Genomic DNA, 22,828 nt, shown 5'->3' with positions numbered 1-22,828 from the left:
AATTTGAAATATTGTAAGAATTACCAAAATGTGACACAGAGACACAAAGTGAGCAAATGCTGTTGGAAAAATGGCGCCAATAGACTTGCTCAACCCATGGTTGCCAAAAACCTTCAGTTAGTAAAAAATGCAGTATCTGTGCAGTAAAGCAAAGCAAAATAAAACAAGGTATGCTTGTATACCTAAGTATTTATTACTTTTTGCACATATAGTTGGTAGCCGGCAACTCACATTGCTTTATGGAAGTTTGTGTGGCCACCTTCTCTTCTCTATTTCTGCCCATCACCCACTCTCATCCCCCAAGACGGTATTATTCATCTATCCTGGTTTGTACCAGTAGAGTCCTTTTGTGGGTACATTCATACTCTAATCAGCCTAAAAGTGTTTCCATATGATTTAAGTCAGCAATGATGAAATACGAGAATTAGGAGATAAATAAGATATAAAAATAAAAGATGAAAGAAAGCATGGCTGAGCATGATTATCAATTCAGTTTTTTCTTTTATATCTGAAATATTTGTGGGGGGGAATGAAGCAATTGGCATTAACATACCAAGTTTAAGTCAGGGATTTTGTTGTCATTTAATCTTCATAAAGCGTTTGAGAGATGGCATAATTAGCCCCATTTGAAGAACAAATCTACTGAGTTTCAGAGAGATGTGGTTACTTCAGCAAGTTTACATACCAAATTAAAGAAGGATGTAATGTTCAAATTTTTATCTGATTTCAAAAACCTTGTTCATTTTTCGGGAGCATAAAACAAGTCTCCAACTCCTACACTCCTTGGAAGATATACACCAGGCAGCTACTTTATGCAGCAGTAAAATTTCAAATTTAATGTACTTGTAATGATTGTAAATATATTTTAAATCCATAAAAATATAACCTATCGTTTCAGAGACATTTTGAGGAACAAATTTGTATTTGTGTGATATGAGAGGACAGACGAAAAGGAATAAATCTACCTTCTTTTAAAACAATCAATACCTTATGTAATGTGCATTATGTATACATTTAATTATCACTGACAGAACAGTCTCTTTAGAAGATGAAAATTGTAATAATTTTGATAATAGACAATTCTAGAACCTAAAATATATAAACATTTTAATTATATATATATACATATCTAAAACATGCAATTGTTTGAATGTGTAAGACATAAACAAAATACTCTCCTTTCCAAAAATCTCATACAGGGAGATGAATCTTGAATTCTTTACTACCATCAGGGTCCATCCTTATTTCTACAGGCTACCGTCTGGGCTACTGCGACATTTCACTGAGTCATCATTCTGGGACAGACATGTTACCAAGCTTATTATGTTCTTTAACCTTAAATAGTTTTGTTTTGTTTGGATCTTGCCTTGATTTGGGGAAAAAGATATTTCGCTCCATGAGGTACATTTCTAAAGGATGTTCCAGAAATAGACGAAACAAGCAAATTATTTGCATGAACTGTTTCAACTGAGAAAATAATGTGCTCCTGCAGCCTGCTTCTCTTGCCTTACCTCCCATACTGGAGGACGTTGAAAGAGCCCCATGCCACTCACAGAATCCTCACAGAAAGATTTTCAGACCTAAACAGAGGGCTCATTTCCTCAATTTAACAAGCAGTACCTAGAAATACCATGCATGCCATCTGATGATTACAATACAAATGAACAGGTAAAGATTCTTTAAACTTAAATATACGTCAGACATTTTTTTCTGGTTTATTGGGTTTGTTTCATTGATTATTTAGGAAACTTCAACGTAAAATATTTTTACCTAGGATTCCTGAGTTTTATTAACAAAATTAGTAGAACAATCCTAAAAATTGTGTCAGTATTTTCACAGTTCAAACAAGTTTTAGATACTAAGTAGCAAATGATCATTTTTTCCCAGCTTAGCGCTTTTGTGTAATGGTGTGTGTGTGTGTCTTTCTGTGTGACGATGTACACATCTGTGAACATTCTAATGTCTCCAGCATGGATTTCAGTATCTTACTTTTTACAGCTGGAACATGGCTGGCACTTAGGAAAGCGTTGATTTACTTTTGCATGTCAAATATGGAAATATAGCTTTTCCCTCACACAGTGACTAATGAGCTTGTCAGTAGAATGGTGTTTTACACAGTTTCATGCAACAAAGTACTAGTGGCTACTTTTTATTCTATACCCAAAGCAGCAAAACATGGCAAGCAGAAGCAAAATGTCAAATGTAATCTATCATGACTCAATTATATGTGACAAGAAACATAAAAGGAAAGAAATATAGTATTAGATAAATCAAAAAGAGCACATTAGATAATGGAAAGATTTTATTTATTTCTCATAATGCATTACTTGCCAGCAATAAACAACTATATCTAGTCAATTTCCCTACACCATAATTAAGATACATGCAAATACTATCCTCTTCTCCATCTGCTTCTCTTTAAATGTAATAAGCAAAGTACAATATCTGTAAATTTGCCACTAATTCTTTCAAATAAGCTAGCAATGGGAAGAGACTAGTCAACATTCATTACAAGAAACATCTGAGATGAGTAGTTTCAATATCAGCTTGTCAATAAAGTGTGAAGAATCAACATCGTTACAATTTCCTAGAGCCAGTAGTGGCAATCTTCAGACAAAAAAAAAAAAAAAAAGGTTCATTAGCCAGGCATCTGAGAGGAAATTGAACATACAAATCTCAGTCAATATTTTCATGATGAGTTAGGATGCAACCATCATAAAATAACCCACTAAGACATTTTGGATTCAGATATTTCCAAAGCTGACACAGAATCCAATGAATAGCGGGCTTCTGGAAGGTTTTGACAATATTTCTTCTGGCAACAATACCTAGTATCAAATATAAGTTACTTTACTCAGACTTCCTGTAGCAAGGCACCTCTGTGATGCGGTTACAAACATGCAGGCAGTCACTTGTCAGACATCGCAGAATTGGTGGAACATCTGAAGCCTAGAGCTGCAATCTCCAGTAAGATAGCCACCAGCCACATCTGGCTGTTTAAATTCAAGTTTAAAAATTACTGAAAATTAAATAAAAATGAAAATGTTGGTTCCTCAGTAGTTTCTCACAGGATCTTTCAAGTGTGGAAAGCACACCTTTGGAAATATTTAGTGAACTGTATGACCGCTCGTAAGAAAGAGCAAGGATAAGCAGGCTGGGTATTCTGAGAAAAGTGCAAGCCCAGCATTGCACAAGGCAGGTCTAGTTACAGGGGACCCTGGAGAGGGACATTCCTAACAAACACTGCATACCCCTGCCTACCCAGGAGTGGGAATCCTAGCCCTATCTCATACCCTAAAGCCCTGCCCCACAGAAAAAAATTCCCCAAAATTCAGTCTCCCGGCTCTCTGAAGCCGTGTTCAGAATAGCTGGGGAATCCTGCTATGCTATTCTCCACCTCCTTAGGTGAATCACTTTTTCATACCCTCTTGATATGATGTGTGTTGACATCTGAACCAAAGTTATTTTTTTCAGGAGGGCTACAAGAGATAGTGTTGGTACTAGAAATGATTAATCCAGGAACAGGTTTAGATGCAATTTATCATCTCTAAATAGGCTGACTTTAAAAGAGACACCACATATTTGATTCATTCAGAAATTTCTGTTTAGAACCATGAAGGATAGTTCACTCTACATGACCTAATTTAGTAGACACATTTGATAAGGAGACACCCTCACGACAATTAGGTTATAGAGCCACAAAAGGGGACCTGAAATTTCATTTATGCAGACTCCTGTCACTGAATGTTGTCATATGTATAATAATTACAGAGAATGTACTCAGCCCACAATTGCCAATAATGGAAATGATCTAACTACCTTTCCTCGTCTCTTCTGTTTTTCTGACACCTAACATCAGTCACATGGGTTTAATCCCATTTCCTCCTGTAATACTGTCAAAAGAAATGTAGGACAGCAATATCCCATAATAACTCTTCATGTACTTTAAGGATAAGTCTAGGAAATAAATACCCCCGTCTACCATCCCCAGCCCCAGGTACCAACTATATCTCTTTTTATACTATATGTCCAATTCCTGGTTACCATGTCATTAGCCATTTAAATATATTGTCTCTGGAATTTTTTTTCCAGGTCCTTTTTATCTCTTGTGAAATAGAGATTTTACAGTTAGGCACTATGTCTCAATAACTTAGTGTTAGTGAAAATTAAATAACAGTTTCCATATTAATACCACTCAGACTCACGTAATAGTTATAGCAATATTTTTTGGCTCTTTTGTTTGTATCAGACAGTCTTCTAAATACCCACATCTTGTTGCCATGTTTTTGGACTTTCCATTCCTCTCTTGTCCTTATTATACGCTACAATTGCGGACATAAAGATACTTTTTTGTGTTTAAGGAAACTTCTTTTTTCTTTTCTCCTATCACCATAAGTAACTGTTCTTTCCCTGTTGTTTTTTACACAGAAGGATGCACCACTCAGCTCTGTCCGGTTCAGCCTTCACTAATGTTTCAGGGAGGGTAAAAGCCCCTGGAATGTCTGGACACGTAGGAGAGGCTATATGGGAAACGGCAGAGGTAGGAGTTGCTCGTTAAAGCAAGTAGTCGCTACTCTAGCTTTGCACCTGTGTCTTGTTCCAATTCAGTTGGCATTGTTGCCTTTTAAAAATTACCAAAGATATTACTATTCTACACACATTTTATTTAGATTCCATACTGATTATAATCAGACTGTTGGGGATTCCTGGAAAGGAAATCCTCTCAAATCATTCAGTTTTACAGGGGCATTTTGTAGGATACCAGCTTCATGAGAATCCAGGCAAAACTGCATAAGCAAAGGTGAGAAAAAGGCCAGGAACTGCCAGCCCCAGGGCACGCTCACATTTGTAGCTTCCTTTCTTCACTCCAGTGAAGCCCTTCTCCTCCTACTCACCCTGCTAACTTTTCTCTCTACCCTGCAGCGTTGGTTTCCGGTTGTTGTTTTTAGTCATTTATCTTGCACATGACTCAGAATGGCCACCCCGGCCTCAAAATCTAAACTATACCCCCAGCCTAGCTGTTGTTGCCACAACTGCAGAAGTTCTGCAGCTCCTATTTCAGATTTTGACTGGTCAGAATTTTTTATAAGCCACGTCACAAATCACATATATTTCCAGATCTAAGAAAATGTGTCCAAACCCGATCCAATCATCTATTTGTGTAGTGTGGGGAGAAATGGAATAGAGAAGCAAAAAAATGTCCTAGCTGAGACTTTCTATGATGGTTAAATGCAAATAAATTTTAGAGAGATAAATGATACCAACACTCAGGTAAATAAGATGTGTGGTGATATGAAAAGAGAAACAAGCAATAAAATATAGACAATGACTGCCTAAGATAAGGTTAGCCTTGGTTTAATCTTAATCAAGATGACTGTAGTTATCTAGATCTCTGTATCTAAAAACAATAAAAAGAGTAAATGAGAAATAATCATTTTTAGATCTGGAGAGTAAGACATACCAAGAAGGAATAGAGAAGTTTAAAAGGGATAACCAGTATTTACACTGGCACATATGGCCTGAAGAAAAGTGCTTTGCAGCAGATAATACAAAGACAAGCTACAGATTGTGTATAATCTCATAGAATTTAAGGTCTCAATAAAAAAATCAATAACCCGAGTATCAATTCTGAATGAACCATTACCAAACACCTAGTGACCTGAAGTGATTAGGATTCTTCCAGGTGACTAGGTTTTAGGGTTTCTGATTAGCACAAAATATCACAAGAGGCCACTTTGTGCTGGGGCATGATATATTATTTCTAAAAGCATATTAGATGCATTTTCCAATGTGACTATGAGCATATTTCATATGCTGTAATAAGATACTTGATAATACTGCCACATCACAGAAATGCAAAGTCAAATAATAGACTTCAAGAAAAATCCCTAAATAAACATTAATCGTACCGTATTTGCATTATATGAAATGAAAATAATAGCAATCCAATCCCAGAAATGCCTGTGTAGAGATGACTTTTATAAATATACATTCCTCAGCTCCATAACTGTAACGACTTTTGATCTTGATGTCTTATTTAGCATTGTGACAGAACTGGTTATATAAAGAGCACATCTGAACTTACTTTTTCCTGCAGGTAAAGTTGCTGCTATTTGCAGAGCTTCATCTTGGCCACCTGGTTCACCATTTCCAATCATTTTATTCATATACATATTTCAAAGAAGGCTTTCTATTTGGAAGTCATTACTGTGAACTATGTTTTCTTTAGAAGCTCAAAAATCTCATAAAAATCTTGATCTATATGGATGAGTACCTTCCATTAAAAAGTTACATGTAGTTTGCCATTTTCCTAATATCCCAGGCAACAGTGCAAAAATTGTAACAAGAAGCAATTACATAATTGTCTTACATTAGAACAAATCAAAAAAAAACCCAAAAACTTCTGATAAATAAATAAAGCTAAGTTTTACTGTCATCTCTTAAAATAAACCAAGACATAACAAGCTTTGGTACATTTTGGACCTGAATGTGAAATTATTCAATAATTACACAAAACAAATAACTTTATCTTTAAATGAATATATATTCATGTATGTATGAATATATATATATATAGAGAGAGAGTAAATTACGTGTGAAAATTGCAAGATATTTTAATGCAGTATTTTGGGTTTAATACCACCAGAATTTAAAGGATATATTGAGAAAAATATTTTTAAATGAAACTTCATCATTTTGAGGTAATCGTAGATTCATATGCAGTTGAAATATGTAATGTTCTTTATCTAATTTTGCTCAGTGGTATCATCTTGCAAAACTAAGGTACAATAGCACATATGACATATTGGAATTGATATAGTCAAGACACAGAACATTTCCATCACCACAAGGCCTTTTATAGCCTTTTATATCCTGTTGTCCTCTTACAGCCCCTCTTCACACCTGCCCTCGTTCCTCCTCACCCTGGCAACCATTAATCTGTTCTCCGTCTCCATAATGTTGTCATTTTGAAACTGTTATATATCTGGGATTGTACAGTATATAACCTTTAGGATTTTCCAATGAGCAGTGTTCTCAGCAGGTTCACAGGGGTTCCTGTGTGCTGCTGGGTAATGCCCACAGTGCGGATGCACTGCGGTTTAACCAATCACTAGTTGAAGACCTCTAGGTTGTTACCTTCTTTTGAAAATATATATAAAGCTGCTATAAACATTCGTATACAAGCTTTTTAATAATCTTAAGTATTAGGTTCTCTGGAATAAATTCTCAAGATTGTATACTTGTCTTACGGTAGCTATATGTTTATTTTATTTTTTAGAAGCTGTCAAAATCTTTCTACAGTGGACGCACAATTTTGAATCCCCACCAGCAACATATGAGGGATCCACGTTCTCTGCATCCTTGTCAGCACTTAGCGTTGTCACTATTTTTAGTTTAGCCATTCTGATCTGTGGCGTGGAACCTTGTTGTGGTTTTAATTTGCATTTTCCTAGTGTCTAACGATATTGAACATCTTTTCATGTGCTTATTTGCCATCTGTATATCCTGTTCAGTAAATGTCTGTTCATGTCTTTTGCTCTTTTTTGAAATGAATTGCTTGTTTTTACTGTTGAGTTTTGATGGTTCTTTATACATTCTAGATACTAGTCCTTCAATAGATATACGGTTTAAACATATTTTCCCCTACTCTGTAGCTTTTGTTCTCACCCTTTTAATTGGATCTTTCACAGAATAAAGTTTTAAACTCTGATGAAGTCTAATTTATCAATTTTTCCTTTCATGGTTAGTGATTTTAGTGTCCAGTCTAAGATCTGTTTACCTAACCATAGATTCCAAAGATTTTCTATGTTTCTTTATTCCTAAAAGTTTTATAGTTCTATGTTTATGAATTCTTTTTGCTAATATTTGCTTAAGGAATTTTAAGTCTATGTTCATCAGGAATAGTGTTCTGTTAGTTTGTATTTGTAGTCATTATCTAGTTTTGATATTAGTGGAATACTAGCTTCATTCATTAATTAGGAAACTTCCACTCCTCTTCTATCTTCTGTAAGAGATTAAGTGGAGTGCATGTTAATTCTTCTGTAAACATTTGGTAGAATTCTCCAGTGAAAACACTTGGCTTGGAGATTTATTTCTAGGGAAGTTTTAAAATTATTAATTCATTTTCCTTAGTAGTTTTAGAACAACTCTGTTTCTAGTTTTTAACAGAGGCTGTGAAAATTTTCTTACTACAGCCATTTTTATTGTTAAATATTTACAGGAGAGAATATTCTTCCTTCTATTAATAGATATCCTCTTTAAATGGTACCATATAAGAAATAAATTTTAAAATGCAGTGGTGTAACAAAATGCCATCACCCTTGAGAGAGTGCTTGCCCTCTTTCTGGAGGAGAGTTATGGAATGTGTGCCATCACTAATTTTGATATGGCTGTCAGGAACCTCAGGGCCATATTTAATCCTCAATTACAGCAACATGTTTGCCCTTATGGTGAACAAAATGACTTCTTCTTATTTCTTTCCTTCCAAGTCATTTTTAAATTCGCATCCCAATTTTTTTTTTTTTTCATATGTCATGACTGGGCTCAGATCCCTTTTGGAAAGGAGAGAAATCATAAACAGATTATTTAATGAGGCAGATGCAAAGATGCTTTACTTAGGCCCCCCTCAAAAAATAACTTATACCAGGCTGTGAGTAGGAATGTGCTTTATCCTGATGTGATTGTGGGTATTAGTCCATGACCTTGGGATCTACTATGCTTATCACATACCACACCACCCAGAAGCTGCCAGTTGGATAAAGCATGGGAAAGGCCTGATTGAAGGCAAGCTCAGAGGCAATGCCATGAGAAAATGAGTCACTATCCTCTAGGAAATGGTATGCATATTGAATCAGAGACTTTGTACGGAATCGTCTTGTCAGAGGAAGAATGCATGGGTTTGAGGACATGGGGTTAAGGAGGAGTGGCCCCGCTTATTATCACTCTCAGTGACCGAATTTGCAATCCCCACGCCTACAGTTATAAGTGATTCAAGCACAGAGCATGTGGTCCACACAGAAGACACTCTCCCCTGAAGGGCACAGCGCTGGTTCAACTGAACAACCTACGGCTTTTACCTGACACTTTGAGAGCACCAGGTAGTCCTCCCAACAAACCTTCTGTACTCTTAACTCCAACTCAGTGTCTGCTTCCCAGAGAGTCTCTCTGGCAATACTTAACCTGTCTACATTCTGTGGCTATTGAAATCAGTGGCATATATCTTGGATTCTTCTAACTCACTGGTCTTTTAAAAATTTTAGTTATGTTATATTAAATAACTTTTCCCCAACCCAAACTTAATATCCTATAAACAACAAAGGATTTATTCTTGTATAATTGTACAAATGCCGTCTATGAAATATACATGGGGTAGTTAGATAAAGAGAAATGAGTCTAATAGTTTATATTACAGCACTAGAAAGACCACCATAGTGATAAGCAAATCTGCATATGATAGTCAATAAAAATGTGTAGAGTGAAAACAAAGGTTGATAATACTGTTTTAGCTTGCTTTCCTTATAATCATTAAAGATTCAGTTTTGCTTCCAAAATAAGTAGCAACTATCTAAAAAAAAGCATGAAAGCTTGTCATAAAACAATACTAACGTCACCATCAAGTATGCCTTAATGTTGAATTCAGACCAGTATCTTACTGAAACAAAATAAGCATGGTACTATTTCTCTTATCAGAATAAGAAAAAAATGTGACTCATCACAACATGATGAATATTGTACCGAGATTAATAACTGTGAACTCTTCAACACACATATAAAATTCACAGTCTATGAAATTAAGTGCTATTTGCTGTCATTGTTTTCACTGATGATTCTTGAATTTCTCTTTATTGCTTTGTTTATGTTTAAATTTTCCAACTGAACCATGTTTATTATGAATTTGTTTTGATCTTACACTCTAATATTAAAGACTTTGACTCATGTACGCCATTATCCAATTTTGAAAATAATGTGTGTGTGTTTCTAAAGAAACATGTTGGAAAACCTACATCATATTCGATAGTTTTTGCAAATTTTTTATCTTTTACTTCTAAAGGTTGACTTCTCTTGATGACCCTTTACAACAGCCTTTTACTCCTCTCCAGAATTTACAGCCCCTCACACTGCTCACTAGAAGCTGAACTTCCAGTAATGCCAGTTCACGCTCATTCGAAATACTAGTAGTTGTGATCTTTGTTTGTCAAAATACTGTTTCAAAATATGACAGTCATTATATCATCCACATTTCTTAAATCTGTAGGTGGTTTTGATTTAGAGACTAGATTATTTGTTTAACTAGTGATTTGTGAGCAGCTGAATTCAAGTTCATATACACAGAAAGCCTCATGGCACTAAATAATTGTCAGGCGATTTTTTTCATTTTATGTACATACTAGAAACTAGATAAGGTGCTTTTCTGCAATTTAAGATGGAACTCAAAAATACCTATCATGATAAGATTGAATTTATCTTCCCTTTACCTATTTATTTTTAAGTTTAATAAGACAATCTATTTAGATTTTTTTCCCTCCTCAAATTACAATGGTGGCTTATTGCAATACTCTAAAATGCATCCCAGAATCAGTAATTTATCTTCAGAGAAAAATATCTTTGAATGTAGAGCTTTATGGACAAAGAATCATTTTATGTCAGTAGTTTGATGACTGCATGTCAATTGATGTCCTCATATATGCACACCACCTATATTATTTCACTTTGTTGATGAAATTCTCATTAAATTGCTATTTCTTTTCCTCTAGAACAGGTGTTGAAATATGAACATATTGTATTGCACATATGTCATTTGATACATCTACAAAATATTTCTCAGAGAAATGAATGAAATACTCTAACACAACAGAGAATCATTGTCATTTTTATTCCTTGAGACAAGAAATACAGATCTTCTGAAGAAGACTTATTTTTACCCTGACTAAAGACTCTAATTTGCATTGTCTACTAATGGGTTACAAATCACTGGCACATCACATGGCTGAAAACAGTTTAACTTGCCTCTATCATATTGGTTTCCTGTGAAGTTCAGCTCACATTACCTGTGACCTGATAAGATCTCATCAGCAGCCTATAATCTCTTGGTTGGGCAAGACTCTTAAACCACTTTGGTGCACAATTATCTCTCCACCTTTATGCCTGACATACTTCACTACGGCACCATGAAAATCAGTTTATTTATGTTTAACGCATGGCATCTGACAGCATTTCCTCACCATAGCAGTGCCTAACAGTTTATCAAATGTCGAGTTTGAAGTAATGTCGAAAATCCTGTCTGTGGCTGATGCTTCTACAACTGTCAATAGCCTGATCTTTGAAAATATCACCTTGTATACTGCTATAACACCATAACAATTTTAGCTTTTTTATTTAAAAAAAAAAACTATGGCTCTTGACTCCAGCTGCCTAACCCATGAAAATGTTTTTTCTTTCAAATACCTCAGTATTTATAAATATATTTATCTAGATTATACTGTACAAAAGTTTGCAAGATAAAGAAATAAGTTTTTTTTCTTAACATTTAAAAAAAGAATCTTCTAACACCTGGTTTAGCAAGGCCTCAGAAAAAAACATTTCACTATCACTTGTCATCTTTGCTATTCCACAGGGACTGAAATTTAGTTCAATTGCATTGGACATCTTTATCACACAACTTTTCATTCAGAAAGAAAAAGATGGAAAGAAGGAAGGAAAATGTGGGAAAAGGGAAAAGAAAAAGAAAGGAAAAGTTTATTATTGTTTTACGTACTGTTACGGATATTGTTTAAATCTGACTTTGAACCAAAGCAATAAAAGCAATGGGCAGAGCAACGGGCAATAAAAGAGTAATTCCTGAAGGTTATATAACTTGTCAGTAGTAACAGGAGATAAGAAAACAATAGAACTAGCTTTTGATCTATCAATTCCACTCCTGGATATTTATTTGAAGGAAACAAAAACACTAAGTCAAAACGATATTTGCACCCCAGTGTTCATAGCAGCTTTATTTACAACAGCAAAGATATGGAAGCAACCTAAGTGTCCAAACAGCCCAGCCTTATCTACCAATTCTCCTTCTTCCTTACAGTCATTTCTCAGAGTCTGAAGAAGCAGTAACTTCAGAGCTCTAGGAAATGCATCTAATTTGGAGTCCTAAGCAAATTTATGTCTGTCATACATTTATATTTCCAACCACCTCTTCTCCACTCCACTGCTCCCCTCTCAGTCTGCACACATGCTCTATGCTCTCCACTACTTTATAACCTGCATCGTTCCCTTTAGCAAAATCTCGTTTCCTATCTTTTCTTCCGGTCAATATTCTTGAAAGGGTGAGGTTATATTCAGCAAGTTGACTCCTCCGTTACACAACTTCCCTTTCCCTCAACCAAAAGTAATCTAGCTTTCAATCCCATCATATTAATGGCATCCCATTCTTAAATGTGTAACTCTCAACAACACTATTTCTTAGTCTAATTAGTGGGCATCCAAGATATAATGTTTACTGTTTTAAAATCTAAAATTTAGTGGTTTTTGCACAGAACCCTGAAAATTATTTCTCACACTCTTACCCACTATCTTCCTCCATCCCATCCAATGGAATACTGGAGCAATTTAAGATTACAGTTTTGATCTTTTTCTCTTTTGCACGTTCTTCTTTTGTAATCTCATTCTTTTTCCCTAACATAGGCAAGTTCCCTCATCTCCAGTTTTGACAGTGTGGTGTGCCTCAACTCAAGCTTGAAACCTGGGAGACATTCTTGACCATTTTTTCCCCTGACATTCAAAATTAATCAATCCTATGTTCATGTTTATTTTACCTCCTAAATGTTGCAGATATACTTCTTGCCACACAAAAGTAACTTCCTTAGTCCAGGGATTCATCCTTTCTCATATCCTATTCTGTTATTATAACCTCCTAATTGATGTTTCAAGCTTCCATGGTGCTCTCCTTCAAACCATTCTCTGCATAAGAACTGATAATATTCTTCTTATTGACATTTTTTTTCTTATCTCAACGGTACTGTAGCAACACTTCTCAAATTGTGGTTGAGAGAGCTATTCCATCATAATTACCCAGAGCATATGCTAACAACGCAGAGAGTAGGGCCCCAGTGAAGAACGTGGGAGGGACCTCTCGAATTTTGACTTGAAAGTTTGCACACTAGAGACTGGTATCTAGGGAATGTTACTGGCACCCCACTTAAGGGGAGCAGCCCCACAGTGTGTTAGGCCCTGCAGACTCTCACACTCTATTTCATTCCCTTGTAGGAAACACAAAGTATTAGAAGCTTAATCTATATTGATATTTTACCTAAAAGAGAATGACAATAAAAATATCTATTGATGTTTAAAACAGTAATCAAAACAGAGATGTACACTTGGCCTATTTCAGATGGCCATGTGCCATGGACAGTACGTGACAGTGGCACTCTGACTGTAATTTTTTTTTAGCATATTTTAATTTATCAAGGTTGAAGTGGCTGTGTGGACTGCATTTTCTAGTTTAGCTAAACTACTCATAACAAAGTAGCCAAATGACTTAATAATCTTACCAAAAAAAGGCAAATTGAAAATATAATATTAATGATGTGAGTGCAGTTCGATGAAAATTATTCTCTTCCTAAAATTATCTCTTTTCTTGCCATATTATAAAATAAAAATAATGACAATAAAATTAGATCTGAAAAGGAAGTCTGCCAATATGGTAAACATTTCTAAAAGTCTATTTGAAATGTAGATTTAAATATTTTATTGTTAGAGGTGAACTTGGTCAAGGCCCAAAACATTCCTTGACATATATAAGTTGACAGAGGTATCATGATGAGGCATGCCCATTAAAAACCAAGTATCCAAAACACAAATACAAAATAGAGTGAAAGGGTTTTGTAAATAAATTAATTAAATTAATTTAAACATTTATTTAAATGTCTCATTTTATATTTATGACATTATTTTAATATTTTAATCCTTCATGAAATACATACCATCTTCAATTTATATTAGCAGAGCCACAGATACATTTAATCTATAAATATTAATAATATAGCTGTATTGGGAGTCTGTGGTCAAAGTTTTACTAATATTAGTACTTATTCAGAAATATTTGCAGAGCACTGCTTTAATGTTGTGGAACTGAAACCCTCTTCCTTTGATAGATTAAACCTTTACTTTTTTAAGACAATTTTGACTTTGATTATAAATACCTTGTGACCCACTTACAGAAACTGAATCAAGCATGAGTTCTTTTAAATTTTAATTTAATAATGTCAACACAGACGTAGAGAATGGACTTGAGGGCATGGGGAGGGGGAAAGGGTAAGCTGGGACGAAGTGAGAGAGTGGCATGGGCATATATACACTACCAAATGTAAAACAGATAGCTAGTGGGAAGCAGCCGCATAGCACAAGGAGATCAGCTCGGTGGTTTGTGACCACCCAGAGGGGTGGGATAGGGAGGGTGAGAGGGAGACGCAAGAGGGAGGAGACATGGGGATATATGTATATGTACAGCTGATTCACTTTGTTATACAGCAGAAACTAACACACCATTGTAAAACAATTATACTGCAATAAAGATGTTTAAAAAAATGTCAACAGTATCATTAATTTACAAATCAGGTGTTCTACCTTTAACTAACAATATAAAAGAACTTTATTTTTCTCTGGCACACAATGCTTAACGAAATCTCAAATGAGAAGAAAAATATTAAAGATTTTATGAAGGCTATATACTCTGTCAGCTCAATGAGATTCACCAGGAATCACTCTTTGATTAAGTATAAGTAAGCTTGACACTTACATAGAATCATATTAATTATCACCTCAGGGTGTGAGGGAATCACTTTTACAGAACTGAAATTTGCCATGATAACATTAACCTATGTTAAATGACATTACAAGAAACATGTGACTTTATAGTCACTCTAAGAATATTTTTGAGGACATGGTCCGTTGCAGCACACTCTCCATTCTATTAAGGTTCACAGACAAAATTTCTCTCTGGTTTCAGTAATTTTTGTTTTGAAAAATTGATTTCATTCAATTGAAATACTTTTTTTTACTATATAGTTACCAATAAAAAGGACAGGGTATATGATTACAATGTAGTAGAGGGACAGACAATATGCAAGTAAATGAAACAACTAATAACAACACACTGTTAGATTGTGATTCGAAGGAAATGAACAAGATAGAGGAGAAGTTTCTGACTTTGATTGTTGGTGCATATCTAGTTACATACAGGAGATAGGGAAGGCTCTCCAAAAGGTAACACTTAGCAGAGAAAAGGTATTAGAAGGTTAACAGAAATATCTCAACAAATAATTAAGAAATGCATTCCTGACAAAGGGTATACTTGTGTGAAAGTCCTTCTTTGGAAAAGAGTTCACTGTCATCAGGTAACTGAATGTAACTTACCTGCATTTGAAGCATTGAAGGAAGAGAATAGTAGTTGTACCTAAATTTGGGCAGGTCAGCAGAAGCTGGAAAGCTAGACCTTCGCGGTTTTTCTCATGGATAAGATTTATTTGCAGTTCAATGTAAAGCCATTGAAGACTTCTAAGCAGGAAGTGACATAACGTTCATTTTATTTTCACAGCATAAATACGTTGCCTTATAAGGAGTAGATTGGGTAAAAATAGATAATGGCCATGGGAAAACCAGTAAATAAGTTATTATAATAATCCACCATTTATTTGTTATTTTCTTGCCATAGAACAAATTACCACAAATTAAGAAGATTAAGCCATGATCTCACTGTTTCCTTGAGTCAGGACGTGCCTTAGCTGGATCCTCGGCGAGGAGTCTCACAATGTAACGGAAAGCGGGGTCCGGCTGCTCGCAGCTCCAAAGCCAATACAGAGGCCAGACTGGTGGAAAGGAAAGCTTGCTTTATTTTGGATGCCCGCAGCCTTGGTGGGGAGGGCGGACCCCTGTCCAAAAGCTGACTCCCCCCCACTGACAGTCAGGGGGCAAGAGCTTTTATAGGCGGAGGGAGGGGCTACCTGCAGAAACAGCAGTCAGCTCTGACGTCATCTTGACATTGGTCATCGGTGGTCTTAATCAGCAGCATCTTGATTGTTTCAAGTACAGTTAATCTTCAGTTCCAGGGTCGGTTTGTTCCCGTTTCTTTGAGGCCAGTTCTTGGAATTGTGGCAGCTTACATCATGGCTACAGCCTGGTCATCACGTAGTTAACTTCTTCCATCTGGTGGGGTTTAGTATCTATAAGACAGCTCACAGGACACGGCTCAGAATATCATCTATAGCCCTTAAACAGGAACTAAAGGTCCTTGACTATGCTTAATGGCTAAATATTATTATTTAGTCTTGTTGGATTATTTTCCTTTGTTTCTACATTTTCTCACTTCTCTGATTAAACTTATTCTTTGGCTAAAGTTCTTCCACAGACAAAAAGGCAGGCTGAGGGCCTGGGTGGCAAGGACCACAGGGTCCCGCTCCGTTTCAACAAGGCAGAAATAAAGGTGGACTTCATCGGAGGCTTGGGGTGTTCTTCCAATTTCATATGTTCATTAGTAGAACTAATTTCCATGAAGTTGTAGAAGTTACAGCAGTCTGCTTTTACAAAGACAGCATGAGAGTCTATTTTCGACACTTTTTTAAGGGCCCAACTGATCAGGTCAGGTCTACCCAAAATAACCACCTTTTGATTGACTCAAAATCAACTGACAAGGACATTTATTGAATTTGCACAATCCCTTTGCCTTTTCCACAGGACAAAACCTAATCATGAGAATGATTTCTTATCATATTCACAGGTTCCTTGCATACCCAAGAGGAGGAGATTATACAAGGCATGTACACGAGGCAGCTCAAACCTGGGGGCCATCTGAGAATTTTGCAACTAAAGTCCACCCTATGGCACCCAACAACTCACTTCTCTCCCACATGCAAAGTATGTTCACTCCCTCCCAAGATTCCGAGCCTTGTATACTGTTATAGCAGCAGCTAGGTCAATGTCCCAAATCTCACCTAAATCTTACCAACTCAACGTCCAAAATCTCATCATCTAAATCAGGTGTGGATGAGGCTCATAAGGATAATATATAGGTTCAGATCCTAGGGCAGGACTCCTCTCTATCTGTACATCTATGAGACTAAAAAGTCAATTTACATGCCCTTAACACTCCCAACAGCAATGAGGGGAAAGACCTAGGATAGCAGTTGTACATATTCCACTTCAAAAGGGGAGTAAATAAAGAGTAAGAAGGAGTCACTGATCCATAATAGTTCTGAAATCCAGTGGATAAGGGTCGTATTTCTCTCCATTAGGTTTCAATGCTTGGGTATAATCCTCTAGGCTCTCAGCTGGGCTCAATCGTCCTGAATTCTGAATCATCCTCTCTTTTTCATGAAAGGAAGAACATGTTTGCAGGTGAGTAATTTTCACAGCCTGTTTCCTGCCAGTAGAATTCTTGTGGGTCCAAAAACCTTCTTTCATTTTGTGCTCCCTCAATCTATTTTTGTGTAAGCTGGCAGTGTTTCTGCAGAAATAAAATTTCTCAAAATCCTTGTGGGTCTTGTGTATCAATATATTCCACTGGGTTTCACTGCATTAGGTAAAAGTCATATTCACAGATCTTTTTTGAGATAATCCTGATTCTATCTTAGGCTTCTGCTAAAATGGCTGAAGGACAATGCCCTTAAGCTTCGAGAGGCCCTCTGGTTTGGGTAAGAAGGTAGAAGCCATGTCCTTAGTCTCTTGAAAAGATCCTCTCTGCGACTGACTACTCTGATCTTTTGATCAATCTGACATTTTAACAAAAGTTTGTAGGCTTTTCTCTATACTACACTTGCTCTTTTTTTCCCTCTATATTACAATTTGTGCAGACATCTCTGATGTTTAGCATCTTTGTCATCTGGAGAGGCAGAGAAGTTTTAAAATTATCCAGTCTGGTTCCTTTTTGTTTAACAGTTCTTCCTTGACTTTGTCTCTTTCCTCTCATATTTTACTATAAACAGCAAAAAAGGAAAAGAAACAGTACCTTTAACGTTTTACTTGATAATCTCCTTAGCTATATATCCAGATGTATCACAAATTTTGCTTTCTACGTAACTGCATGACACAATTTCTCTAAGCTTTCTGCCACCATGTAACAAGTACCCCCCTTCTTCTGGTTTCCAGTAACAGAAGATGTTCCTTACTTCCTTCTGACCCTGTACTGGCAGCATCCTTAAAGGTCCAGATTATGGCTACAGGTCTGATGAAGATGATATAGGCCTTCTCTAAAGTGATTTAGACTCTGTGTATCACACTCCTCAAGATTTTTCCTGTCTCTACCTGCTGTCCAGTTCCACAACTGCACCAACGTTTTAGATATTTGTTACAGTTGCCTCCACTGCCAAGTACCAAAATCTGAGTAAAAAATTCGATTCGAATTTCGAATTCAGATTTGAAAGCCTAAAACAATATACATATACTATATCACAGTATCCATGGGTTAGGACACTGGTAACGCTTAAGTGTATTCTCTGTTCATGGTCATAAAAATGTAGTCAAGGTGTTAGCTAGGGATGTGATGTCACTTGGGACCTGAGTCCCCTCCCAAGCTCACTGGTTGGTGGCAGAAATCCTTATGGTTGTAGGACTGACGGAGGCCCTCAGCCCCCAGAGGATGCCCTTCAATCTCTAACACATGGCCTTCTTTACAGCATGGCAGTTTGCTTCTTCAAGGCCAATAGAAGAGCTGTTTTTTTTTTTTTAATTAATTTATTTTTGGCTGCACTGCATCTTCGTTGCTGTGCACGGGCTTTTCTCTAGTTGGGGCGAGCGGGGGCTACTCTTCGTTGTGGTGCGTGGGTTTCTCATTGCGGTGGCTTCTCTTGTTGTGGAGCACGGGCTCTAGGTGCATGGGCTTCAGTAGTTGTGGCTCGAGAGCTCTAGAGCACAGGCTCAGTAGTTGTGGCTCACGGGCCTAGCTGCTGCGTGGCATGTGGGATCTTCCCAGACCAGGGCTTGAACCCGTGTCCCCTGCATTGGCAGGTGGATTCTTAAACACTGTGCCACCATGGAAGTCCGGAAAGCTTCTTTACTGCTTCTTGTTTCTTACCTCGTTACCCTTTTACAGGAATCATCTGATTAGGGCAGACCCACCCAGGGTAATCTTCATTCTTTTGATTATATTATAATCAACTGATCAGGGTCTTTAATTATATCTTTAAAATTCTTTTAGCTTTGCTATATAATGTAACCTAATCATAGTAAAGATGATCCATCATATGTAAGTGTTGTGTCCACACTCAAGGGAAGGATGTTATAAGCTACAAAATATCTTATACTGTTATTTCAATTACAATATTATCATCTATATCATCATCTAGGGCTTATATGCAAAGTGTTGGGAATATTGGGTACCCATCTTAGAATTGTGTCTACTACAACTCTTATAGAGTTTGTACTGTCAACTAAAATAGTGGCAGAGGATACGGAGAGAAGTTGGTGGTTTTTATGATGTATTTTGGAGGTAGATGTGACAGAATTTATTGGATGGAAGGGATATGAGGGGTGAAAGGAAAGAAAAGTCAGAGATTATGACAGGGTAACACCAACCGTCCCCCTAAGGTTGATTACAATGCCGCAACTAAAATAAAAGTCTAAGCTTGTTTACAGCTTATAAATGCTCTTCAATCACATACATAGATGTGTATCTATTTTAATACTGATTGCCAGAACACTTGAACAAACATTTTAGTCACCATCTGGCAAGTAAGCGTGCCATCCTAGAGAGAATTTTCATTTTTGTTTTCAGATATCACTATTCCTTTGTATCTTTATGCACTTATTTTTTGCTATTGTCCTGGTTTTCTCAAACTTTTAATGTTATTTTAATAATAGCTATCTCTCAGTATGATCTATCACTTAATTTCTGTTTAGAACAAGCTAGTACATAATGAATATATAAATGAATATGTGTATATGTATATATATATATATGTATACATACATACACACACACACGCACACACACACTGGTTTATATACATGAAAGTATTTAGCATGTCTTTCAATGTTTTTATAGTCTGTCACTTGCTTGTACCCCCCACTCATTTTCTGCAGTCAAATACCATAATTCTGAGCTTCACTCACTTAAACACACATGTAACTCACCAACATGCCATGAGATTTTTCATCCCTGTATTTTATTACATAGTATTTCTTCTGTGACATGTTCACTCTCTCCCCTCCTCCTGAAAGCTTCTTTTCATTATTTAGGACTTAGCTCAATCATAGACTTCCATTCCAAACCCATCAACATTCTTCAGCCCTCTTTTTTTATTGATCATTCAATAGCATTCAACACTCATAACTAGTCCCATTTCCTCTAAACACTATTCCCTTGGTTATCGTGTCTCCCATGTCTTTGTTTCAGATGGCTCACACTATTGTTGTTTTGCTCCTCTATCTTTGGCTAGTGCTTTGGCATCTTGTCTTCTTCTATTTAGCCATTGCATGTGGGATTTTTGCAGTTAGGCATCATCATCTATCTTCTCCCCTTATTAGATAATCACTTCCATTAATTTACTCCTATGGTTTCAATTGCCACATGTACATGGTTGGCTCCCTATATCTTTAGCTTACACAGCTGCTCCAAGTCACAAGCCTGGATAATCAACTATCTATATAACGACTTGAATTAAATACACAAAAGAACTCTCAGACTTAACTTGCTCAAAAAATAACATTCGAATTCCTTGCCCTCACCCACCAAATACAGTCCTTTTCTGCTGTTCCATCTCTTAGTAAAGCTTAGTCCCATTAATCTAGCAGGGCAAGTCTGAAACTTAAGAACTGTTCTTGACACCATCTCTTTCTTCTCTACATCCAGTATATTCCAGATCCTGTCATTATCTTCTAAATATATTAAAATCTCTTTAGTTCACTCAACTCCAATACCAACATCCTTGTCCAAACCACTGTCATTTCTCACTTGACCAAGTACTGTATTATGTGGGAGGGTTTCTTCACTGCCACTTGTATCCTTCTCGAGTCTTTGCTACATTGTAAGGCAGTCATAAGTGAAAAAGAAAAACAACTTTCATCATGTTTAAAATGGCTTGGCTTCCCAATGCCTTCAGGATGGAGACAGATCTCCTTAATGAGCTATTTAAGACCCTGCATAGTCTACCCTTTACCTATTTTTTCCATCTGCAACTTTGACTATCCTTTACACTCCAGGCACTTGGTTTCTTTCTTCCACTGTGCCATTTCAAGCATTATTATCTTTGTTTATAACACTTTCTCTCCTAGCTCCACCCCTTTCACCTAGTTATATCCGACACTTCTTTCAGATCTTAGCTCACTTACTCCTTCCCAAGTAGGGCCTTTTCTGATCTATCTGAGAAGGGAGGGTAATCTGGGGTTCATTTCTGTAGCCACAGGGTTCAGATGAGCCTGACACACGCAAGACACACAATAAATGCTTCATGAATGATTACGCTCTCACAAAACTGCGTACCTCTCCTGCACTGCATTCATCTTAATTCTAAGTCCACAGTTACTCATATGATTCTCTAATCAATGCCCATCTTTCCCCAATAGACAATTTGCTCCATGTAGGTAAGAATTATATCTTTTATTGGTCCACATGGAGTACCAGCCATAAACACAGTGACTTGCTCAGAGTAAAGAGTTTGCAAGTAATATTAAATGATTAAGAGTGCCTGAAATATAAAAGCATGATCCTTTTGAAGTTATTTATGTATTTTCTCATATTCAGACAAGAAGTCTAACAATCCAAGTTAGACTGGAAGATTTTTACAAGGTTTTCTAATAATGTAAAAATAATGTATCAGATCTTCTTTTTACCCCAGTTGTTCAGAGATATCTATATCTTGAGTCTCTCAAATGAGAAATTGTCTTGGAGCTTAAAAGAGACTAAAATACTGATTTGTATCATTTGAAGAAAGAAGAAAGGTAATATTCAAAGACTCTTAAAATTCTCTATATGATCAAGAATTCACAAGCATGTGTTAGAAGAATGAATGTTAAAAAATTAATAGATCTGTGTTAGGGATTTCCAAGCAAGTATCAAATATTTAATAAACTCTCTTCTATCAAATGATGTATGTGTTATTAAATAGAGAGAAAGAAGGGGTGCGGGGAGAAAGGGAGAAAGAGAGAAAGAGAGAGGGAGAGAGAAAGCAAGAGAGAAGACTAAAAAAAAGGAGGAGGTCACTACTGGTATATATTTGTGTGGAATTGAACTAAATTATACCTTTAATAAGGAAAAATTCATGAATGACCTATTATATTTCCAGGGGGAACACAGGCACTGAGAAGTATCTGATTCAATAAATATTAAGTGGAAGCTGGCAGCAAACATTAGTAAATAAACCTTACAGCCACACAAGAAGCTCAGCAGATGCATAGGCAGAAAAAGTAAATATTTTGGCAAATATTTGGAAACAATACATTAAGTAATAAACTCAGTATCATGTTCCTTAAAACTATGTTTGTCCGTGATAATATAGATAACAGGTTTCATCCACCCTCTTATTGTACTTCCACTACTGAGAATTTAAGAAATTCTATTGTCCCTCCTTAACTTTCCTTCCTTTGCACCAATAACACTTTTTTTTTTAAAACCCAAATTCGAGGCAATAGTATTCTCTCAGTAATATATTATTTATTCATTTTTCAAATAAATACGTACTAAGCAACTTGTGTCAAGAACCAGTCACTATCGGTAAAGTTGAAAATAAGAGGATCAGAAAAAGTGGTATTAAAAGTGTGATAAACGGAACCAGAGTCAGAGGTGGGTTTAGTATGTGAGAGATGAAGAGGACTTCAAGGTTTGTAAATTGAGCATCTGCATGGGCAGCCG

General features: G+C 36.3%; 1 pseudogene; it reads right to left on the bottom strand.

Moving 5' to 3' along the window:
- The window catches only part of LOC137756099 (uncharacterized), a 42,388-nt pseudogene extending 22,216 nt beyond the window's left edge, over nucleotides 1-20,172 (bottom strand).
- Between the last annotated feature and the right edge of the window lie 2,656 nt (nucleotides 20,173-22,828).

This window comes from Eschrichtius robustus, chromosome 21 (assembly GCF_028021215.1).
Source record: "Eschrichtius robustus isolate mEscRob2 chromosome 21, mEscRob2.pri, whole genome shotgun sequence".
Lineage (NCBI taxonomy): Eukaryota > Metazoa > Chordata > Mammalia > Artiodactyla > Eschrichtiidae > Eschrichtius > Eschrichtius robustus.
This window is presented reverse-complemented; position numbering and strand designations above follow the sequence as displayed.